Raw genomic sequence first — 25,242 nt, forward strand, 5'->3', positions numbered from 1 at the left:
ACAAACATCGAGATCGCTCTCTCTCTCTCTCGGGTCGGTGCGGAAACGCGCGAAGAAAAAAAAAGACGAAAGGTGGAAAAAAAGAAAAAATCCGCCGCTAAAATGTGCGGCGATGCACGGGCACATGGTATAGCTAGCCCTGCAACGGTCGCACGCACGAAAAAGCACCATTCGGCACGGTTCCCCCCTCCCCACGCCCTGCTTACCTTCCACCTTCCCGTGAGACCCTGTTGTTTACGTAAACAGGGCTTCTCGGAGGCATGTCCTCTGAGCACGCGACGCCTGAAGGGCGTAATCAGGTAGAAGGCAAGAAGGATGTAAGTAGAAAGACAAAACAAAAAATACATCTTTCTTTCCTGTTTTTTTTTTGCAGGCGTAAAATATATTGGTGTGCTCAGGTCTCCTGAAGTGAGCGCGACGGCGGGACGTTATTTATATCATGCACTCAGCAACCCCAGGAGGCGCCCTTACCATAGGGCCCGTCGAGAAGAAATGGAAGGCAAGAAAGAGAAAGAAAGGAAGGTGATCGAGATAAATACATAAGCAATAAAACAGCTGCAACGAGATAAGGCAAAGAAGAAGGGTGATCATTATAAACTGATAAACAATAAAACAGCTGCACGGAGAAAAGGCTGAGGTTGGGAACCCCGTTAGATAGTTAAGTTACACAGAAATGGCCGCCTAATAACAAAACTTATCGCGTAAGACTCGTAACACAAAGATTTGTCTAAGCGCGCTTCCTTCGCGTAGTTTACTCGAGAAAAAACAATCGTGTTGGTTACATCTAAGTACAGCACGTCCGAAATTCATCGGGACATATCGCGGCATGAACTCTCACGGAACGGAAATGCATTTGTAGGGTGACAAAATATGGCGCCCAAGTGACAGTCCGTCAAGTGGACTGAACTTCCTCAAAAAAGTGTGTTGAGGAGAACGGGAATGTAGGTTAAACATGGCTAGTATGCGTACCGTATGAACGGACCTGCGAGAATCTGAAAGGAGACATAAGCGCAAAATGTTCCTTTGCTGCCACACGATAAAAATGCTACAGAAATTCTGAGAATTGTCTACTAATACCCAGGCATTCTTTGGATCGGCTGTTTCATTTTGCTTACTTGCTTTTCCTAGCTTATGCACGTCGACACATCGCTTTTCCGGCGCCAACGAAATGAAACCCGTGAACTGAATCGTGTGGACATGGGTTCCGTTGCCAAAGAAATGAAATCCATATACAGAAAGGTGTGGACATGGGCTCCGGTACCAATAGAAATGAAATTCGTGTACTGAACGGTGTGGAGATGAGTTGTCAGGAAGTTGCATGGCCCCTTCAATGCGATCGTATCAACATAGGACGCCGTCACAACCGGTTTCACCACAGCTTTTCTTTATATTTTGATAAATTTTTATTTTCTCTTTTTCCATATTTATTACAACCTTGTCGCGCCGACGGCTATGTCACCAGTTTTTTTTAACATCATCAATCATTGATTATTATTATTATGCTATTATCTCATGAACCAAATCAGTTATTCTTATTTTTATACTCAACAGTCCCACAGCAGGCTTCTTTGCACACACAACTTTATTGCGGGAAAGTAAGCTTTCAAGGTGGCCTGACGAGAATGGTTTACTGTCTGATTAATTGTTCTTTTTTTTTTGGTTTCGATTGTTCGTTGCTTACCGGGTATGAAACTACCGGTCATCTACATTAAATGTGTGAACTTCATAAATTATACAATTTTGTGCTGATACTAGGCATTACACTTTCGGCGCGACAGACAGTTTGCTGGCTTACACGCCAAAGAATGCTTATGCAATAATAACATCTGAGGCAGACTTAACAAACCGTTTTGTTCGTAAGTGGTCTTTGCCACTGGCCAATTGTCTTCGCAAATTATATGCCCAGTGTAAGAATTGGCTGGAATTTTCTCTTTGGAAGGGGGGGAACTTAATATAAGAGAATTATGTGAATACGGGCCCCAGTTCCTGTTATGAATTTTTCTGAATAGTAAATAACGTCAAGGTGGTAGTCAAGATGCTGGCAGAGGTTGCAGCTACTAGGGAAGGCCACCATAGTTTTGTTTTTGTTTTTTAAAATAAGAGCCGCTCCGATAAATATTTATTATTAGTCTCATTTCGCTGAACTTGGGGGAATATTAAGTTACGCTTTTGTTATCCGACATTATTTTAATATTTTAATTTTATCTCATCATTATGGGCTGCTGCGTGCACAGGGAACAAACCCAACGACCCACTTCACCCTCTCTTCGTGTTGGGATAACACCGTGATGATTGCGGTCTCACTTTCTCTCACGAGAGAACAAAACGGACACTCAAAACAGGAATAATGTAAGCAGCACTGCCCCCCCCCCCCCTAAAAGAAGGAGATAAGAACACACACATTGCGCATAATCGAATGGCTCTTGAGTATGGAAAACGCATTAGCCGGCGCCTTCAACGAAACTAGAGTTATGGTCAATATGCAGCCAAACTTGGCACGCAAAATATGAAAGCTACGTTGGGATATAATCCTGTATACTTTAAAGCACGTCATATTTTCACATACTTGTCTTTTTTTCCACTTGAACATTATGGTTCTGTCGTCTTCCGAAACATTCATCTAGAGGAACGTCGTCGCCAGCAAGATCGATGGAATGGAAGAAATGCGCTTAGCGAGCTTTGAGTACTGTCCGGAGCCAGATCTTCCTAGCTTTAACAAAAAGGAAACAAAGAATTAAAAAAATATTTAGACCTCACATTTCGTCGCGCTGGCAGCTGGATTCCGTCGGGGATTTCGTTCACGCTTCATGAGTTTTCAACCAAAGAAAGCTTACCTTCCAGCCGAACGCATCCGACCGCCTACGTATAGCAGTCCACTTCGATTTTGAGCCAGCAAATATGCACCGTCGAAGGCAAGTATCGTCGTCCTATAATGTTTTTCTTAGTTCTGAGTTGTTCGTCTTGTGGAACGGGACTGATCTGAGCTCCGGATGGCACAGCTCCAATGAAGAAGCGAACCGGGAACGTAAAACTGTAGAGGGAAATGTATTATGCGGCGATGTGGCCCAATGGTGCATATCGGCGCGAAAGAATCGTGGACAGATAATGGCACACCGAATTTTTGATGAGACATGCAAACACACTTTGGTATATGTGGAATAATTCATGGAGATTGTATGTCCACGTGCAATGCTCTGTGGCCGAAACAACCACCACAACCACCACCACCACCACTACCACAACCACAATCACAACCACAACCCCCACCCCCACCACCACCAACAACAACAACTTTGTTTTCCACATGACTGCACGTGAATTTAACAATCTTGCGCTTTGCCTCGAGCGTTAGAACATCCAAGGCAAAGCCAAAAAGTGTCAAATTGTTCCCTTTACGCTCGAAGTGCTGCCAGTAATGGTGCTAATCTGGATTTGCTTTAGCATGTCTCAAGTAGCGAAAGCCCCGCATGTGATTACACATCCTTCCAAAAGATGACATTGGTACACCCACTGTAGCGCGTCAGCGCAGTGCTTAGAGCACTTTAGCGTACCTGCGGCTGGCGAAGGCTGTCTACCAGCACACAACGTTGCCAGTGTGCTAAACGTGACAGTTCCAGATGCCTTCTCTTGCTTCTTTGTGCCTTTAAAATACATTTGTTATTTGAGAAACAAGAAAAAGATATCGCCAACTGTGTATTAATAATAATAATAATAATAATAATAATAATAATAATAATAATAATAATAATAATAATAATAATAATAATAATAATAATGATAATGATAATGATAATAATAATAATAATAATAATAATAATAATAATAATAATAATAATAATAATAATAATAATAATAATAATGATACATTTGTGTATGGCTTAATTCTTTTTTTTTCAAAAGATTATATACCAGATGCAGCCTTTATGCAACATGTTTATATATTGTTCTGTAGTGCAATTTGACCGCCGTGAGCAGTGTTTCTTTTTGTGTATCTTCTTTTTATATCACTTTGTATGCTACTGCCAAATAAGGGGGGACATTGCTCTGTCAAGCTGTTGAAAGACAGCTTTTACTTCGGTCCCTCTGCATCATCATGTATGGCGTGATGGTCAAACAATATTATTATTATTATTATTATTATTATTATTATTATTATTATTATTATTATTATTATTATTATTATTATTATTATTATGGAAACATACAAACACACAAAAGAAACAGGGAGGGAGCAAGCTGACAACTGCCACAGAGGAGGGCACTACGCATGCCTACTGTTTCGGAGGAGGGAATGAAAAGAGGAGAAGAGAAGAAGAAGATAGGAAACAAATCAACAGGAAAAAATACTAAATAAACAAATGACAGAGACACGGACAAAATCCATTCATTAGTCTTTGATCAGGTTTATGATTCCATAATAACCATAAAGAAAGCAGTGCTCGCGATGCAACTTCTGCGTTTAGTACTGCAACTACAAAACATTGGACAACATCGCACATTTAATCTCGTTACATACACCGCTATCTTCTCTTGAAATATGTCGTAGTGATTAGTTATCATAAAAGAAGCAAATTCAATAGCGTGAGACTTGTGGAACTTGTTCGCATTATGCCGCAAGTGGCATCCAAGATAGCAGCGACACCAAGAACAATTCGGCACCAGGCGCATCCACCTCTCCAGGGTTATTTGCTTTAATGGGCGATTTCCACACTGATGCACAACGAGCGCTGGCTATAAGGGGCTGCACATAACACGGGATAAATGATGAATAATTGGAAGCACCGGACCTACACCTCAACAGTCCACGAAATAATGAAGTATCTTAAATAAAACAGGAAATGCTGTCCATATATTATTGAAATGGCGCGTTTTCTTGCACAATGATTTATTTTGTGTCAGCGGAAACGTTAAACTAAAACTCCCACGTCTTAGTCCTGGCAAGTGTGAAAGTGTTCGGCGACCTTGCATCCTTAACTGGAACCTAAATGGAAGTCGGAAGTATCTTTCAGTCTTGCACAATGAAGCCTTGATTGTTTTATATATACATTTGGTTGTTCGACCTTACAAAATAGAATACAGAAGAAAAACACATAGTCCCGCGATTCTATATTCCTATACGAAGTCTTTAAGGCGTTTCAGAAAAACGATATAAACAGCTTCGTTTATATTTTTTAAAGCAGACTGGTGTAAATTGGGCCGTTTTCGTCTAATGCGACAAACACACACACACACACACACACACACACACACACACACACACACACACACACACACACACACACACACACACACACATGCACGCACGCACGCACACACGGGCGCACACGCACACATACGCACGCACACACACGCACACACACACACGCGCACACACACACAAACACACACACACAAACACACACACAAACACACACACAAACACACGCGCACACACGCGCACACACGCGCACGCACACGCGCACACGCACGCACACATGCACACGCACGCACACACACGCGCACACGCACGCACACGCACGCACACACACGCACACACACGCACACACGCGTACACGCACGCACACACACACACAAACACGCGCGCGCACGTAGCCTTCGAGCAGTGTAGCGAGAGATTATATTCTTGAAGTCACGTTCACTTACCATGTGCAGTGGTAATTCCGATACTTTCGTAGCTCCGCCATTATGTCACATTCTCCGATATCGACTCTTTTAATCCAGCAGCGCTTGCTAAGGTCGCCTTTGTGCATGGTGGCATGTCGACAACAGCATGACGCCGACGCGGTGACGTTGGAATGATGAACAGGAAATGATATGGATAGAACGAGAAAGCCAGTATTGTGACTACGGCATGACGACAATGTGATGTCGATGGGATGGTGGAACGACTGTGGAGCAACGACAACGGTATAACGGCCACCGGATGAAGAAGCTCAATTGACGATGAAATTGGCGAAACGACAGCCTGATGACGTTGGCATTAGGGCAACGGTATTACGATGGTTGTGTGACGAAGATGGCTCACGATGGTGGCAGAAAGACAGTCGGACGTTGAAATTACAATGACGACGATACAATGACCACGACGGCGTCAGAACGACTGAATGACAACGAATGCATGACGATTACTGTATAACGTCGACACAATGGCGATGTGGCGTGACAATTGAATGAGGACAATGGTATAACGACGAGCCTATGGTGACAATGTCATGACGAGGACTGTATCATGAAACCTGTGTGACAGCGATGGTGTGACGACGGCGCGACGAGAGCAGAATGGTGAAGCTGTAGTGACCATGCTAGAATGACCACGACAGCATCACGGCGGTGGTGTGACGTTGAATGCAAGACGACTTTATGGCGATGGCATGACAGGAGCCGGACGAGAAAGCTGTGATGCCCGTGATGCAACGACTTCGATGACATCACGACAGCGAGCATACCTGCTGACTGAAGCTATTAGAACCGGTAGGCGACTGGCATTGCGTATATAGCATGACCACGACATCACGACGAGAGTCAGATGATAAAGCTGAATGAAGACGATTGTACAACCGTGACGGCATCACGACGGCGGTGTGACGAGGATCAGATGACAAAGCTGGAATCATGACAATGCAATGACCACGACGGCATCACTACCATGAGCCCATACCTGGTGACCAAAGCTATAAGACAACTTGGGGCAATGAGTCAGGAAAGTGAGCGCCTTCAAACGACACGAAGCTACTAAATCAGCAAGAGTAGCGCATGCGCACAAAGTTCTCTCGAAGCCAAGTTTCGTCGGCAAGCCTCTTCCTACAGGCGTGACATCACCCCTGTCGTTAGTGGAAGCTTCAGCCACGTTTGAAACTAGATCGAAAAGTTGATAACCCCTCGTGTGCTAGTCTTTCTTGTCCCTATGATACAGTTGAATTGCAACTTTGCGCCTATTGTTCATTATTTTCCTGTGCATGCGCACTAGAGCAGCACAAGCTAAACAATATCCTTAGCCATTCCACTCTGTGGAGGTGGATGACCAGCAAAGCTCTCTAGCACGCGACAAACGAATGATGCAGAATTTTGAACACAGGTACGAACACATTTGTTGTCTTAATCGGTGGTCCTCGTGACGAAACGCACGCTCACACATTTATTTTTTGTACATTCGTGTTCATTCACGTTATGCATTCGTTATAGGCATTCATTATATACATTCCTGTTTTAATCTCGCGATGTATTGAGGCAAATAATTTGAGAACGATATCACCGCACCGACTGGCAGTGGGCCAGTCCCTTCAGCGCCTTCGCAGAGTGAGGGGGCAGTATGGGAACGTTGGCATGATGAGCAGCAATGGAGCCAGATGTGGAAAAAATTGGAGGACGCTTAAGCTTCGCCTTCAAGAGTGGAACGCGACAGCGTTCCCGTCGACCCGCCAAGGGGTGTAAGACAATGGGCTACGGCGCAGCGACTACGCGCCCCGCATCGGACGCGGTGAGCGTCGAGCAACGCAGCGTTCGGCGCGACAACGAAATGTGCGCCTGAGCAAGCGATGCATGCCTGAGCCTTAGAAACAGCTAGTTTCTAAGGCAATACCGCGTTCACTAGAGGCGCTTTTGAACCGCTTCGAAGCATCGAACTCGTGGCTCAGTGGTAACGTCTCCCTCTCACACTCCGGAGACCATGGTTCGATTCCCACGCAGCCCATCTTGGAAGTTGCTTTTTATTTATGAAGTGCCTGCCGTGACTTATCGCTCACGGCCAACGCCGCCGACGCCGACACCGACACCGACGCCGACGACACCGGCTTTTCTGCGACACGAGCTCCTTAACGCTATCGCGTTAAAAGACGACGACGAAGGCGCAAGCAGTGGCACGAGTGCGAGCGGCAGTATGGGAACGCTGGCATGATGAGCGACAACAGAGCCACTTGTGGAAGAAGACGACGAGGATGAAGGCGCGAGCAGTGGCACAAGCGCGTTCGCGCTGTTGTAAAGCCCCCGGAATTCGAGGGTTCCGCCGAGTGGCACCAACGAGCAAGCCGTGGCAGAAGACGACGACGAACGCGCGAGCAGTGGCACGGGCCATTGCGGATGATGATAGTTTTTCCCGCACACATGAAAATTTCAGGTAACCATAGCCATAAACAGCTTAGCTGTAAAGATACGCAAGCCAGGGGCACACGCTCTTGCTATCTCCAGAAAGCCGGAAAGCTTGCGCTGAATTCATCGTTCCTGAAGAAAAAGGAGCTGGTCGGTTGGCCGGTCCACACTTGCGCGGTACTGTTAAATAATCGGTTGACTGTACATCGCTTTCATTGTGCGCAGCCGTTCATTGCACAGCTGCTGCTTCTTGCTTTACCTCATGCACTTTAGCTGTGAGCCACCTATTATCCAAGAAAAAGTTATGCTTCGCACAGTGTTAGGAGAATTTCACTCGTGGCTATCCGTCATTCCATGGTCAAGTAATGTTCGCGCAGCTTTTAGTCAAGGACGCAAACAATTCTTCTGTTCTTTTAAATGTCGCCCACGCATCACAAGCTCGACATGAATCCTTTATTACCAGTAAACTTCGACGGAAAGCATCAGAGACGCTCGGATGTGCCCTTGCGATAGCGCAGTCGACTGAGTCGATAAGGCACTGGGGCGGGAGAGACGAGCCTTGCTTAGAGGGACAGCGAGGCCATCGTTTTTGGACTACGGCGCGTACCAGCATCTCGCGACGCCCTTTTCTCTAGTGCATCGCCGCGTCAATTACGATCGATTCAAACAAATGGTCTCAAAAGTGGCGCAAACATCGGCGTAGAGTGATCGCCTTTGTGCTTCATGGAGCAGAAAACGTTTAGCGTTCGATGCAAACTGAGAATGAAGTTCCGAGAAAACGCGCATTCTTGGCGTCGCCCTCTATCTTTGGCTGTCAGCTTGTGCAGAGGAGCGTCTTATTGCATTTTCTTTCCTTGCTTTACGCAGATGCAAAATTCCGTATAGCGAGATTTCGTGAGTGAGTGTTCGTAGGAGCAAGGTAAACTGCGTAAATTGAAGAAAAATACGTATAGCTGATGTGGCTTATTAATAAAACCACCAGCACTGCCACCAAAGGACTGATGCAGAGTGATTTACGTAGGCATAGAGGAGCAAGCACCGTAAGATGCATGCGATTTCTGTCCGACGCTGTAAGTGCCGTTTTATAAAGACAAATGTCATAAAAATTACTGAAAAGGCAAGCGTTGTGAGATTTATGCCTTTGGTGTTTTGGAACGTGGATGTTTTTTGTCAACGGGTAGCATAGTATATATTTATTGATATATTTTACGCTATGTGTGAAGCGGTTTATTATGTAAGGTATCGTGCAAAGCAGAAGAAACTTGGCATACAAAAGCAGTCTCTTAATAATGCTGAAAGAAGAAAGCCTGGCTGAGAAAGTGCTATAACAGGCGTGGAAGGGTGCCATTAAAAAGAAGGAAAAGAGGAAACAAGCTGATTTTGTAGTTTAATTCAAAGATATGTATAATAGTAATTGTTGTCCGTGATGAGAGCTAGTGCGAATGAAACGCTTAAAAGTTTGAGAGGCACATGCGGAGTGTATTTTGCACTCTATACATTTTTATATCTGTATCTAGAACTGTATTGTATAGCAGCGTTTCAATTATAGTATTTGCAACATTTATCGGTTAATCTTACTATGCACTTTTATGTCTTCTGAGATTAGTGTAATTGTACTGTATCTGTGATGTTTCTGACACTTAACATGAGTCAGTTTATAGGGTACAACGTTAATATATATATATATATATATATATATATATATATATATATATATATATATATATATATACACATATATATATATATGTGTGTGTGTGTGTACTTTTGTGGCATATAATATAATTTGTCTAATATAATTTTTAATATAATTTTATATTAAATAATAATAATACAATTTTTAATATATCATGTAATTTGCATATAATTTGTCATAATATGTGATGCATATCACCCATGTTAAAAAGACTAACTGGCACGCTATTTCGTATCCAACGTCTCCTTATTTATTCATTACAATAAAGAAAGGCGTATGCCCAGAACGCAAAACGATACCATTATGGCTTGATGGCCTATAAGTGACATAAATAAGCATAAATATTATTTTTCGCATTTCGATAGGGGCGAAACGCGGTAAAACCCGTATACTTAGATTTAGGTGCACATTAAAGAACCCCAGGAGGCCTAAATTTGCGGAGTCCCCAACTACGGCGTGCCTCACAATCAGATCGTGGTTTTCGCACGTAAAACCCCATAAATTATCTTCTTTTATTTTTTTACAAGGTACCACACTTTTCTTAGATAATAGCACGAAACCGCCATAGATTGACCTGAATGTCTTGCTTATTCTACCCTGAGACCCTATATCGTAAAACTATTCCAATTTTTTTTATCTGAATCTTCTGACGTCAAATTTCCTTAACTTCTAACGCAACCATAGGGCGGTGACTCGCAGCGTTGTTTGATTAGTTCATTCAGACGCTCTCTTCGTTTAGAGGAGGTCACTTTCGTTTCATTTGAAAGCGAACAACATCGTCTACCTTGACAGGTGTTTCTTACATAATTTGCTGACAGGAGGCGAGGAGCACGCAGATTATCACAGGGATTCGGTGAAGATGCGCTTGTGCAGTGAAAGCAGATAATCGGAGGAGGCAGAGGGTGGTGCCGGCGATTGCGATTGGCCCGCTTTTTCGCGCACAGAGGGTGGCGGCTGGTCGAAATAACGCGGCCTCGCACAACGGAAGCTTAAAAATGCCGCCAAAACGGATCCGCGGCAAGGCAGAGTTTGCAGCGCGTGCCGAAAGGGCTCGGCAACGTTGTACTGTCGCGCAAAGATTATTTTTGTACGCAAATAAGTTCTCCCCAGCAGCTCCCAGAAGCCAGCGCCAGAGCGATTGATGTGTACTCATCTCTATTTCTTTTGGAACGGGACAACCTTCGGCTATTCATAAAAAAATATTTAGTTTTGGGTTCGGTATCGTAATTCATCTCTACTGCGTAGACAGCACTTTGACATGTCGAGTTTTCGGGCTTTTGTGACGTCGCGTGACATACAGGCGAAGTGGGCGCAACCATAAAGCTTTTAGCCAATAGCGGCTCCTAATAGCGAGAAAGGCGTAGAATTGGAAATAATGATTTTTCTTCTGTTTGTTCTGATCATGCGTAATCGGTGTGTGCACGTCATATCAGTTGGGGAGTTATCGCGGTGTTTGGGACGTCGCGCGACAGACGGCATAAGTGGAGGATGACCCCAAAATATTTTTGCCCAAATCTGGAGGCCTGATAGCAGAAATGGAACAGCAACAATGTGGAATAGCTTAGCGTCATAGCGCCCCTAGCCATATATATATATATATATATATATATATATATATATATATATATATATATATATATATATCATGCTACTTCTTTTTCGCAACACAGCTGCATAGTATGCCTTCGTGAATTTATTAAGAGCATCATATTATTTTATTTCTAGATATTTGCGTCATTTCTTATAGCTCATGGGTATATTCGACAATGTTTCTGCTGTGACATAAATGAGAAACGAAATTGCAGTTGCTTCGGTAAACCCCGTTATTCGGTGATTCGTAAAAGGTTATCGCATGCACATGGAAACGTTGAATTTATGTTTTCTGACAATAAAGTTTCTCAAACATTTTCTGAAAATCCCGTTGTTATACTTTTAGCTGAATGAGCGTTTTGCCGCACCGGATATGATTGATGCAGGGCCCTTAAAGATTCGTACGATATTCTAGTCTGTAACTAAGAAGGCTGTCGTATGAAAGTAGCCTAATACATTAGAGTTAGCCTCAAGTTACCGTTTGAAGATACAACGTGTCCTTTGTGCCTTAAGAATTTTTTTTTTAATTTACGGCATCACCGCCTCCAAAGGAATCTTTTCGTTATGGCTATTTTAATTTTACGTTTAATCATATGACGAGTATATTCACAAGCATTTACAGGGGGGTATAACTTGTACATCGATGTGAATTGAGAGAGAGAGAGAGAGAAAGTGAGAGAGACATTCCTTAATGTGTGCTGGAGATATTTGCTTGGCCGTAGACTTGGCATGGTACTGCAGGCGAGATTCATGAAGCATGAAATAACCCACTCATGCACACTACACACACAACATGCCCAAGCAACAAACGCAAGCATCTGCAGAGCTTCTTGTTCAAGCCAGTGTCCCGTAGGGCACACTGAAAGCGACGTTGTTGCTTACACCGCAGTAGCAGCGCTGTTTCAAGGTCCTAGAGTATGTTGCAACTCTAAAGAGTTGCCACGTCAAAGCAGGCAGCGATTTAGATTCGAGATTTGTTTCAGACAGCAATGCATTAGTGCCAACGCAATGAGAGACACTTGTCCACATGAAGGGATCGCACAAAAATAAACAGATGAATGGGGAGCATTTCCGTAAAAGGCTAATTTTTCAAACACAGCGCGTGATTTCGCTAGGCAGACCGAGCTTGCTGTCCAGCCAGGGCACGCCTTTCATAGCATCTGGTGTGGCTCCGCAGTTCGAAAACTACTCCTCCAGTATTTTGGTGGTGGGGTTGTTCTGATGAGACCTGCGGTTGGGGGCTAGTGGCTATGGCGTTTTCCTGCAGAGAATCAAGTCGCAGGTTCGATTCGCGGTCAGGGTGGCCACATTCCGAGATAACCTGTACGAATAAAGTTTTCCTAAAAAGAACAGAAGAAGTGATATTATTAGAACGGGCGTTGTTATCAGAATCATAACGCCAACACGCCCACGAAAAAAAATGAAAGACAGGAAATCGTTGCGCATGTATTTATAAAACCTACAATTATGCCCTACGTTCAAATGCCATGTTATATTTGTCGTTACATCTTCGAAGCTTTTAATTTCGCTGGTACCATGACGTGGAAAAAAACATCTAACGGTTATTTTCGTGGAAGATAGCGTGCCAAATGCTCCAGCTATCCTTTAATCCTGCTGCCAGTACAAAGACGCATAAATATGCGAAGTAATACGTTCCCAAAACGGCAGTACGTTCCGAAGTAGGTTCCCTTCCCGGTGTCACAACACAGGCGACACGAGAGAATGTGAACGCCGTCAACCAGAGGATACGGCGCAGGACAAAGATGGGGCGGCGCACGATAGCCAAGCAGTGGACACATTTGATCACCGGGCAGACCACGGGGACCTGCCGCGTCTTCCACGGGAATGCATGGCACGGCGTCTGAGAAACGAACGGCACCCTAGAGACGCCAACACTGAGAAGAGAGTCTGTGACACCACAGCGGGTCTCCAGGAGTTTCTATCGCACTGCTTTCATACTTTTGTTTATGCTGTTTTCGGTTTTCTGGATGTGCTCTAGGATCTGCCACGATTCCTTTTTTTCTTTTGTATTGTTTTGTTTCAGAATTTCGCAGCTCGCTGTAAGGTCATCCTGACCATCCAGCAAACTTGTCTCTCAAAGTGTCTTTTTATTCGTAGTGATATTATGACCAGTCGGTTTATAGATGCTAAAAACAAAACTGCATATGCTAGAAGGCTGCTTCCTTCGGTCCCCATAACTCGCTAAGCGGAGACTTTTACTTTGTTAGTTTTCGCGTAATTTTCTTTTATTGTAAATGATTTTCGCGCGTGTGGTGATGAACTGTCTAATGGCTGTGCGGATTAAGTTTACCTGAAATTGCCTTTTTATTCACGCAATAGTTTACCGTCGAGAAGTCTGCGCCGGTATTTTTGCCAACAACTGTAGTATAAGTCAATCAACCAGTTAATTGAAACGCTTGACTTTGAGTTTGGGTGTAATATATCATTTATTACAAGTCAGCAAATATATGCACGAATGAAATCATTTTCGTTCTATTCCTTTGGCAGGGCTTTATATAGTAGCGCCGCGTATTAAAATATCCGTTCTTTCCACTCTATACTCGATTGCTCCTTCATAGCTGTCTTCTTCCCGATGAAAGGACTTACTAGAGGCGACGCAACAGCGGCAGAAATAGTGAACTTGGCACTTTAGTTGTATTTTTTTATTCTTATTAAGAAACAGCGGCGGGACAAGGCTGACTCGCCACAAGAAAGGAAAAGAATGCGAACTGTAAAGAGCGTGATCTCGCATTTGTTTCCGCGCTTGTTTTTTGTGCGCGTATGTGTCAAAGCGTGGATTTTAAGTGGTCTCCTCACCACTTGATAACTGTAGTCATTGTTACCTTACTAAGCTCTAATTTCCAATGTCGGATTAGACAAGAAAGAAAATATGTAACTAGGTTCGAAGATTAGTGAAGGTAAGCGTCCAGATTGTGGCGATCGCGCTATAAAGAAATCTTCATTACAAATTCGGCAATGACTGGTTCTACGGTATCCTAAGAGGCAATACTGAAGTGTGTGTTTGCCGCAAACAACAAGAGATGACAAGTAAAAATAATCCGGCTCACAGAAAGCCGGTAATGTAACCCCAGTGAGTACATTTCTCTTCATTCCGTCTTAGTCTTAAAAGGCGCGGTTTGTCCGCTCGACAGCTGATTGAACTCAAGACATCAAGAACTTTGCAGCGAGTGCCGCATCGCATTTCATTTAGTCTCACAACTCCTCGTCTTTTCACCTGCTGTCGTCTGGGCTTCTATATTGGTGCTTTCCGCTTAAACTCCTCTTCGCTTTTTCAGGAAGCCGCATAATCCCGCCTGTGCAGTCAAGGCGACCCTGTTGACAGCCTTAGTCGTCGAATTACATGTAACCTTCTCGGGGACCACGAGGCTGTCGGTGTGCGATTGGGCGGAAATGAAAACGGTGGCACAGATCTATCCAGTGACATCGGCTGCGCTCCGTCGCAAAGTCGACGCACAACGTCTTGAAGGGATATCGAAGAGGTCAGTTCTCGGAAGGCAGTTCTCGGAGGCAGACGAAGATTATCTTTGAAAGCACGACTAACGTAATCTTAAGTTCGCACGCAAGCTGGTGCTATGGCTGGTTTTCAACGTGTACGGCATTCAAGTGACAGCGTGCTGCACGGAGTTCATGTGACCTGCGTGCGGCAACAAAATCTATGAGGCGTCTCTCAGTGGCACTGTTCTTAGACGTAAAAGGTGCCCACCACATTGTAACTAGCGAAGCCATTCTCCAATCTCTTGAGGCTGCAGAACTTGGAGGCGACGTCTTTAGGTGGGAGTTCTCTCTCAAGGAGATCTGTGCTTGTTCTTACAGAAGATGGCCCGATAAACTGATATATCTCCAGTCGTGGTGTACCACAAGGTGGAGTGTTGAGCCCGACTCTCTTCAATCTCGTTCTCGTGGGATTCGCCAAAATGCTACAAATACGCGGATAATGTCTCGCTCTACACCGATTATATTTGCATCTGGGCGTCCGGCCTGACACAGCCACGAGTGTGTGCCAGAATACAGAAAGTGGCAACCTTGATAGCGGCATACGTTGCCGACAAGTTCTGACGATATCTTCACAAGAATGTACACCAGCGACATTTGCACGTAAGCCGATGTATTTCTAACCGGCCTGCATCGAGGGACATTTAAATGCGTATGAGAAAACGCGCTAGTTCATAAGCATGATTGTAGATCGTGACCTAACCTGGAGTCCCCATGTCTCCTAGATGAAGAAAAAACTCATTTGTATTGAAAATATGTTTAAATTCTTAGCTGGAAAATCGTGGGAACTATCCGTGCGCTCCATCTTACAGGTATGCATGACACGTTTTCTCAGATTTCTGCGATACTGTCTTCCTGTCTTGTACAACACATGCAATACTAAACCCCTTACACTACAGAGCGTACAAGCTCAAGCACATCGGACATGTATTGGCCTACCGAGATGTTCTCCGACAGGTGCAACGATTTTGTTCGCAAAGCAGCACGCAATCACCACTCATATCGTCTGTGAAACGCCAAGAGCGTACATTCGATATCTTTCACGGCTGCCATCCCACCATTTAGCTGATTTTCCAGTTCGAAGACCACAAGCTACATTCTGTGGTATTGTGACGAGACACCATGACTCGATACCATCTGGCTTCAAGCTTGCGAAACGCCCAACATCGGCATTGTGGTTTCTCCAGAAAATTCACTTGTGCCTTTCAGTTACTTGGATTGCTAAGAAGGCAGACTTTTTACCGCTAGCCCTGAAGCAGTTGTCTCTGCTTCTCCCAAAGGAATCTTATTTTCAGCGCATACACATTTACACGAATAGTTTTATCCATTCAAACAGCTCTACCGGAGCAGTGCTTGTTCCATCGGACGTCGTCTCTTTGCAATTTTAATACACTCACAATACCACATCGACAGCAAGAGAGCTTGCGGCTCTTCAAGGTGCACTCAATTCCGTGCACGAGCAGCCACCACTCGTTGGAGCATTCTCTGCAATTGGAAAGAAGCCCTACAAAATCTGCGCTTTGCTCTACGTCACGGGTTACACGAGCAGCTAGTGTACAAAATAAGGCACCCTCATCACAATGCGCTCGAGAAAGGACACGACATTGTCTTTGAGTGATTGCCGAGCGACTGCGGAATTTTCCGTGACGACAGCACGGATAAAACTGGCCGCTCGGCTCATCAAAGGCATGAGTGGGTGCCTATACCACTCTTAATAACGGTTGCTGCGCGACGGCTTCAATTAGTCGCTCGCCATATCACACTTATGCGATGGAATTCTTCGGATTTCCCCAACTCGCGCTTGCACTTTCTCAACACTAACTTGCGACTTCGCGTGCCACCTGGAATCTCCTGTCGCGAAACAACTTTACTGTGTCGCATGTGGTTGGGCGTCGCATTTACAAATCGTGTTCATTCCTAATAGGGATGGCCAACAGTACGGCGTGCAATTTTTGCGGGTGTAATGCGATTCTAGAGCACCTTCTGTGTAACTGCCCATCCTTTGACGCTGAACGACGTACTCTACAAGCTGAACTCAGTCTATCAGATAATAGAGCGCTCTCGAAGGAAAATATCCTGAGACCATGGCCTGTACATTCTTGCATGCGAAATCCCTTCTGCACCTATGGAATGCTAATAAACTGTGCGAACGCTTGTGACAGCGGACATCCCTCTGCGACTGACTCTGCAAATGACTGACTCTTTATTTTCTTTTCTTTACTTCTTATATATTCTTCCCCATTCCCCCTTCGCAAGTGTAGGATGCAGCCGACCGGGCACGTTCTTGGTTAACCTGCCTAGCTTTCGCTCTTCGTGTCTTTCTCTCTCGCACGCAGGCTGAAAATATATTAAAGAAGTATCAGTTAAGCGCAGATTTTTACGGACGATGCGCGGAGTATGGCAGAGAAAGTAATAATAATAAAAGCTTCGGGGGTGTTTCAAAGATACCAGTACAAGAAATTCCTTCGTTCTTTGCGACAACAGTCATAGCGTGAGCGTGTTTGTGTTCTGTAAGTTCATCAAGGCAGACAACATACCAGTTTAGCCAGTAGCAGCTTGCAAATATTTCTGCAATACCAGTATGTGATTACCTATTAGGTGCACTTACCTTGTTATTTTCTTTATCAAGCGAAGGACTGCGTCAGTCCTTCGCTTGCAAAAGAATAATAAAGTAAGCGCACTTAATAAGTGATCACATACTGATATTGCAGAAATAGTTACACGCTGCTGTTCTTCGAGCTACAAATACTACTCACGTAATTCAACAGATGAAGTTGTGTTTATGAAAATGTTTTGGCGAAACCATAAATGTCATGTTTATGTCTCTTTCTTTATTTTTATTTTATTTTTTATGTTTTCGTGATCATCCCGGGTAAAAGCGTTGGTCGTTATAATTTCAAAACATGTACATATTTCACCGCCCATTCAAAGTCATTACTGCATTTTGTATATACTGGAAAATAAAAACACCTATAACCTCAAGAAAACGATCTTTAATGCCTTCGTATTTCCTGCGCCCCCTACTTGGTATACACGAATATCCCCAAAATACTTCGTTGCTTCAATATTCAAAGTTATATGTACTAAACACTTATACACTCTTTGTGTTAAATTCCGTTAGTGGGACATGCGTGAAGTATACGCTATATTTTTTGCGCTATTTTCTTTTACATTTCTCCACACCAGTTAGAGATCGTAACCTGCCGCGGTGGAGCTGCAGCTATGAGTTTCTGCCGCTGAGCATGAGGTCGCGGTTTCGATTAGCCGGCGCGACTGATGCACCTTGATGAAGGTGAATTGAACTGCAAAAAATGTTCGTGCTCCTCAATTTGGGTGCCTGTTAAACAACCCCAGGTGGTCGAAATTAATCTGGAGTCTCTTTTGGTCCCAGTGAGTTGCGACCCCGCAACCTATGAAATGCAAAAAAAAAAAAAAATACAGATCGTAGGGGTTACGTGGTTATGTTACTTGTTGTTCTCATAGCATCCGAGTGTCGATGCGAAATGTTTGCGGGTTCGATTTGGGTAGCAGTTCAGGCTTCCGTATTATTTTCCGGTTTGCTTCAGGTTCAGCTCTGGAGAAACAATATAACGGTTCGAACCAGTTCCAACTGGTTCATATGGGTTTACAACGGTTCAGAATTAGGGAGAATGAAAAGTTTTAGCAAACAACGCTTCGCAACCTCTCGACCGAGACTTTGTTTGAGCGAAAGATAGCTTTCTTTGTCTACCCATACGTGACGCAGAGTGACGTATTGTCTTTAATACTATCTAGCTCAACCTAACGTTTTCCTTTAGGGTCCCTGTTATCAAGTACCGGGTCTTCACATTCAAAGGGGGGCTTTCCTTACCCTTCTATCACCGCCGAAAGAAAGTACTAGAACGCCATCGAGCCTTGCCGGAGTCAGGGTTTTGGTGGCATGACACGATGTACTTAAGGCCCGAAAACACGAATACATAGTGAGTCAGAACTGAGGTTATCTGAGGGTAGTTGGGTCTTGCCTGTAACGTGGGAATTGTTTGGCTATTATGGGAGGCTTTGAGCTTTGCCCAACGTTTCCCCTCTCAAGTGCCCTGGCAGTGGGTCTACAGTTCTTTCTAAATCGTATGTCGAACCTGTTCGGAACGGTTCCTCTAATAAGTTCCGGTACAGGTTCGGCTTCAATATGGGGGAAGAATTACGGTTCAGTTCTGTTTAGCTGAAGATAATTGTTGAGCTCTGGTTTTTGGTTCAATTCCAGTTCGGTTCGACGCCGTGAATAGCATGCGCTAATTGTTACTGGTAGTACTCCGACAGGTATACCTGTATGTTACCTTAGTAGAAGCATGGGCATGTGTAATATTTTCATTTGCTCTTTCTCACTGATCGGAGACACATCTGCACACCCTATACGAATGGACTATATGTAGATAATGGATTAGTGAAATAAAGAGATAAGAGGCAGCGATTTCATGTCGCAGGGTAATGTCTCTGTCCTGTTGAGTGTGTTTGATAGCATACGATATTTATACCTGCAAAAAGAGAAAGAGAAATACATTAACAACTAGCAATTGTTTCAAAACTAATGCATTATTTCAATACTCTATATACATTTACATATCTATGTTTTTACCTTCCGGCTATAAAAAATATTTTGCTACTATCGCTGCTCTGTTCATTTTCAAATTCGCTGCAAGGTTGCATTTTATGGTCAGGATTGTTGAATATACCACTTGGCCCTTTTACTTGCCTGGTTTGTCAAGAAGAAATACCAATTTGCCTTTCTCTGCGTCCTTTTTCATGTTTACATCGCCGACCCAGCGGTCAGTAAAAGCCGATCTCGGAGGTTGTGCTTCGCAGCACTGCAGAAGTCAGAAGCGACTAGGTAACCTCATAGCCGCCATGGTTGGGAAAATACTCGTTGCACTGGGCGCAAACGAAAACAATTTTACATTATTTTTCTTAAATATAAGGCAGGTAGCTATGCGAAGTATTATGTCGAACAATCCTGACGACTGGGATCATAAAGTGAGATGTTTACTGCGCAATTAGAACAAGAAAAGAGCGATGGTGGGTTGAAAGTATTTTTATCGTTATTTTTCTGTGCAGGTCTCTAATTGTAAAAGGAGCGAAAATAAATTAATTCCAGTGTTCTTTTTCGTCTTTTGATTTCGCACCCAATGACGTCAACGTAACGTAACTTATGGAAACGTTTTCTTCTGGGCTTCGTCATCTTTGTGCTGACAGGGTGTTGAAAACTCGCTAAGCTAAATCTTCCGTTTCGGCTCATTGTCATGCAATCCTTCATAATTATAAAAAAAGGCTTTTCCAAAATCTGATGGAAATACTGTCACAACCCATGAAGTCACATGAACACTGCGTGACATCATAAAACAGGCGTCGCCGATTGTCTTTTTTTGGCTTGCTAGGCTTTCTCTTGGGGTAAACTTCTTGCTATGCCAGAAGCGTAATTTACCAGTCGTACTTAAATTGACATTATTCTTTAGTGTCCCTTTGAGCCCGTGCTGAATTTCTCCACCGCACCCTTGAGATCCTGAAGCCGACCATCATCTTAAACTCTTTTACGAGGGAAGAACAATGAAAGGCTTGCTTCTCAGATAATAGACAAGTCGCAGGAAGATTCTACCACGGAGGTACCAACTTCTGGTTGATAAAACGGCCGAGGAGATGTTGGGAAGGAACCAAGGCTGCTTTTGCTTTTAGAGTGTCGCCTTTTCTGGACGTTTCAATAGAACGAAAACCTCAAGAAACAATGAGCCACCAAAGTTTCAAGGCGCTTCAAGATAACGACGAACAAGAATATATCTCGTAGATGCAACTGCGAAACAACAGAAACAAAAAATGTTCCGGAGGAGCGAGTATCGGTAAAGGATAAAGACAAATGCACGAAAATGTTCGAGGTGCAAAGGACATCGCGTTCTTTTACGGACGCTCTTCCTGATAAGCAGGACAATAGACTATGGTGCTCCCCCTTACACGGTCTTTCGAGTTTTCTTTTACTTGCACTGGGGACAGCTTCTTCCTGGACATTGCAGCGAGTGGGGCCTCACGCAAAGTCAAAAGATGCTCTAAAGATCGCTTGACTTTCAATCGTGCCGCTATCTCACGAGAAAGAAAGGAAATTGAGGTGGGGAGGGGGGGGGAGTCTCTTTTCTTACTCGCAAGCCTACCCCATCGTCCATCTTATGTACGCGTTTATTAGCTGGAGTCCTAAGAATTCAAGTGGCTTACGCTCTCCATCTTACTCGACGATCGTTCGTAGAAGGTTTGTTCGGTGCGAACTGCATGAGAAGTGATGCAAGGATGTCGCCAGCTTAAGGAAAGTTGTGATGATGGAAGGCGAACTGTGAGTTAATTTGAAATGAGCGATAGGGAGTGTTCTCGTTGTTTTCGTGTGGTGGCGGACGAAACTGATTTTGAAGGTATTGCCTAACTACAAAGCGACGGCCGCCTAGCAAGAAACGGTGACTAAGTAAATTTAGTACCGTTTCACTAAGATGGCAGGGTGCTCGCACCACTGGGAATAGATGCAGTATACTTCCACATGCTAGGATTTATAAAGTGTGCTCCGGTATAAGCAGCGCATCTTTCTTGGTTCTTCTTTCTACAAGGTGGTATTTTTACTTACTTTATCTCACAGTATCTTTTTTAGTTGCAAGCTCTCAGATTCACGTATCTGCAGTGTTTCTGTGCCAAGCAAATAAGGATGAACGCTGTCACTTATGGAAGGGTGCACTGAAGTGAAAAAAAAAGGAGAAAGAACCATTTGAATACTTTGTGCCCGTAAAGATCAGCAACGCGTCAGGGACGCAAATTCTGGACATAAACAACCACTATCCGGTAATAAGCAAGTGATGAAATACCGTCTTCGACGAACATCTATATACATAATACATTAACTTCAGTTGTTAGGTAATAGATCCATTTGGTGCGTTTAGCTGCATATCATGCAAGCAAATGGACTGGCTCGGGAGACCGAATGTTTTAGCTTAGTTTGGGCGAACTTCGAAGCATGTGTTTGTTGCATCCTTAGCGCAAAGTGCTCTATAACCGGCTTAGAAGCTTACATGGTGTCAGGCGCACAGTCAACGTACACAGGCGAATGGTGTGGTTTATTTTCTAGAACTTTTGCGGTTACTCAACGCACTCCGCGTGGCTTTCTCCGAAATGGTCCCGCACAAATCTCAAGCCATCTTTCAGTCATTCTCGCAAAAAGGTGTCGAAATCATTGCAGTCCCGTTATTTAGAAAACGGCCACCGCAATCTGTACTATCATCTTGACAAAAGAGTAACCAACAACTTCGCCTCTTTTAGAATCCCCAAGTGCAAGAGCAGAAAGGCGATCACTTCGACACATTGGCCGTATACATCGGGTTTTGCTTTTATGCTTGGTTCCTGAGCTGGTGCCTCACATTTGGTTCTCGTCCCAGGCCGCTCTCCCCGGAGACCGCGCGTACGTGTAACTCGGAAGAAAGAGTGGGAAACTTTCGCGACGCTGATCACTCTCGATGCGTCGCTGTCCACTTCCGCCAAGACTGCAATCAAGTGTTGTTCGTCGTGGGTTCCCTAGTGGATGACCCTGAGGCAGGACGCTTCCTTACAGTCGCCGGCCGCTTGCCCTTGGAAGTCTTTTTTTTTTCTTGCAACGACGATCGTAAAAGTTTTTACGATCGCTTCTCTGTGTAAAGTGGTAGTATTTTTTTTCTGGCTGTTAAAACGTTAGCACGCCTGCGCTCTACCGGCGCACAAGAGCACGGGCATCAAACGTGCAAGAAGGCGCGGCGCGAACACGGGGGCAGCGGCTAATGCTGGGAAAGCCTGTCTTCGCAAACAAAAAAAACCGTAACAAAACCTTGACCAGAAAGTCACAAGTCGTACATTCATTCGCTGTGCGCACCACCGTCAGCACCGACGCAGCAGTTCGTGCCGTATATATGCCCCATGAGAGAAAGCAGCTGCGCGCACTTTACGGTGAAGTGACAAACAGTGCCAAGAGCAACGTGACCCCGCGCAGTTGGACTTGCTTCCCAAAAGAAACGAGTGAACCGACGAGCTGGAATAATCCTGTGGGAGAGCCGGCTTTAGTCCTTCTTTAAACCCACGTCATACGAGTGTAAGACAGGCCTACGCAAGGGTTTTTCGGCGATACACGATATAAAAACTAAACAGGCTTCCTTTGCTGACAGTACAAACGGAGTGGTGCTGCCGACTGTGGCATACCAGTTCACAGAACTTAATTTATTAGAGGTAAGGACCTAAGCATTCATAGCATATGCAGCAGTTAGGTTCTAAATGCGTTTTCGTTAGGACGTAGCAGAGAGAACAGAAAAATACGCAAATAAGTTGCTTCCGAGCAGTCGGTATGCTTTCGGTTTTTGCTTTACCATACCAAAACAAGGCTCAGAAAGCGATGACGATACAACTAAGTACTCTGTACAGCATTGATTTCTAAATAGTGTCATGCAAATGGTACCATGCCGGGAACAATACTAAAAAAACACTGCTACACAGCTTTTCCGTAAACTATCCGGTTATTTGTTTGGCTAACACTCCCAGGGTTCCACTAAGACACATAAATACCCAAGAAAGTGGATGGGAAAACGGCGCCGCGGTAGTTCAATTGGTAGAGCATCGCACGTGAAATGCGAAGGTTGTGGGTTCGGTTCCCACCTGCGGTAAGTTGTTCTTTCATCCTCTTTAATTTCTAATAATTTATCTTTTTTTTTATTTCATTTATTAAGCACGAGTAATTTCCTCTGTGTGTCCTTGGTGTAAGTGTTTGTTGGCTTATTATATGACAAATAAAAATCGGGCCCCTCGGTTAACCCCCTTTCTTCACGTATATTCTTAGTGCGATAGCAATGAAAGGCTAGATCCGCGATACGTTATCTATCTGTATTGGATTCGCTGTGTGTGCCGTTTGTCTATAAGTAGAGTTTATAAATCACTCCCTTCATTGTGCATCTTGTACGCCCCTAGTGACGAATAGGACGTGCTCAAAAGAGATCTTGTCATTAAATGGATATTTTTTCATTCTGTTGGAACGGATAACACATGATTTCTGATAGATAGATAGATAGATAGATAGATAGATAGATAGATAGATAGATAGATAGATAGATAGATAGATAGATAGATAGATAGATAGATAGATAGATAGATAGATAGATAGATAGATAGATAGATAGATAGATAGATAGATAGATAGATAAATAGATAGATAGATAGATAGATAGATAGATAGATGATGCCCGATGGTTCTTTGCGCAGCCTCGGCGCGTCTTTCTCAGCCGTTGGTGTAGTGCGCGCAAGGTGTCGTTTATCGCTTCCCTTTCACGTGCGGCAAACTATACATAGGGCAGAAAGGCAGATGCCTCAATGACAGGCTAAGAGAACACAAACAAAAATTGAATTTTTATCGAGATGGACACGTCTCCATGCATTGTGCATTAAACCAATGTTTAATGACTGTATGGTTGCGTTTAGAAATGCAGATAAAGATACAAGGGAGATTGTAGAAGCAAGCTTGACTGAAAAAGAAGGTGCAAACTGCGTGATCACCCCGTCGATCTCTCTGAGCAGAAAGGAAATAAACTATCTGGGAAATGCTGGGTTGCGCGTGGGATGATTTTAACTCGTGTGAGCTGGTATAAATACAGTGCTTTTCTGAGATAAAATTCAGTTGATAGTTAGCTCACGTCCTGTCGTCTTTCATGTCCCCGTCAGTCCAGCGCTATGACTTCAATTGATGCAACGAACCAACTAGCCAAAAAATCTGCACACGGTAGTTACTTTATCATAAGCGTGAACAACTTAGGGGTGTGAAGTTGATGCGTGACGAAAATGAAAATTACGAAACATGGTTCACGGACAATAAATTTCATAAATCGCTGCAGCAGTAGCTGTATGAAACAGACCTCCGCGCTTACATTTCATTCCGATATCATGCGGCGGGGAAACCCAGGCGCAAAGAAGAAAGTAAGAATTAATTTGGTGCTTTTCTAAAGAGTTTTTCCAATCAATGAGCGACGCGGTAGAGTCCGCCTTGTGTTTGCTTGCCACTGGTTCCAGCTGGTTCTTTCGTTTTCCCATCACATTGCACAAATCCCATACGCCACTCCACAAAAACTTCTCGGTTATCAAAAATTTGTGAAGCCGTTGAGAAGCGTTGTCGGCCCGCGCATTACTACAGCTGGCGCTTCCCACGCCCATCGTCCACCGCTTCTCAAACTCTGCTGCGATAGGTGTGCTGACGGCCGCGCGGGCTACTTCGTCCAACCACCGCACGTCATTCGTTAGCCGAGCTTAAACCCTACAATTAGCGCTCCTCAGCGCACTTTCGTACCTTGTTTTCCCCT

The 25,242-nt window shown here is 44.1% G+C and overlaps 1 protein-coding gene and 1 non-coding gene across 2 annotated transcripts in view; both read left to right on the plus strand.

Annotated features, from left to right (window-relative positions):
* Positions 1 to 25,242, plus strand: part of LOC142570881 (uncharacterized) — an 83,768-nt gene that overhangs the window by 55,913 nt on the left and 2,613 nt on the right. The window lies entirely within an intron of this gene.
* Positions 23,490 to 23,562, plus strand: TRNAS-UGA (transfer RNA serine (anticodon UGA)). Its single transcript has one exon. It is a non-coding gene; the product is annotated as a tRNA-Ser (tRNA).

The sequence above is a fragment of the Dermacentor variabilis genome, chromosome 2, assembly GCF_050947875.1.
Source record: "Dermacentor variabilis isolate Ectoservices chromosome 2, ASM5094787v1, whole genome shotgun sequence".
NCBI classification, from domain to species: Eukaryota; Metazoa; Arthropoda; class Arachnida; order Ixodida; family Ixodidae; genus Dermacentor; species Dermacentor variabilis.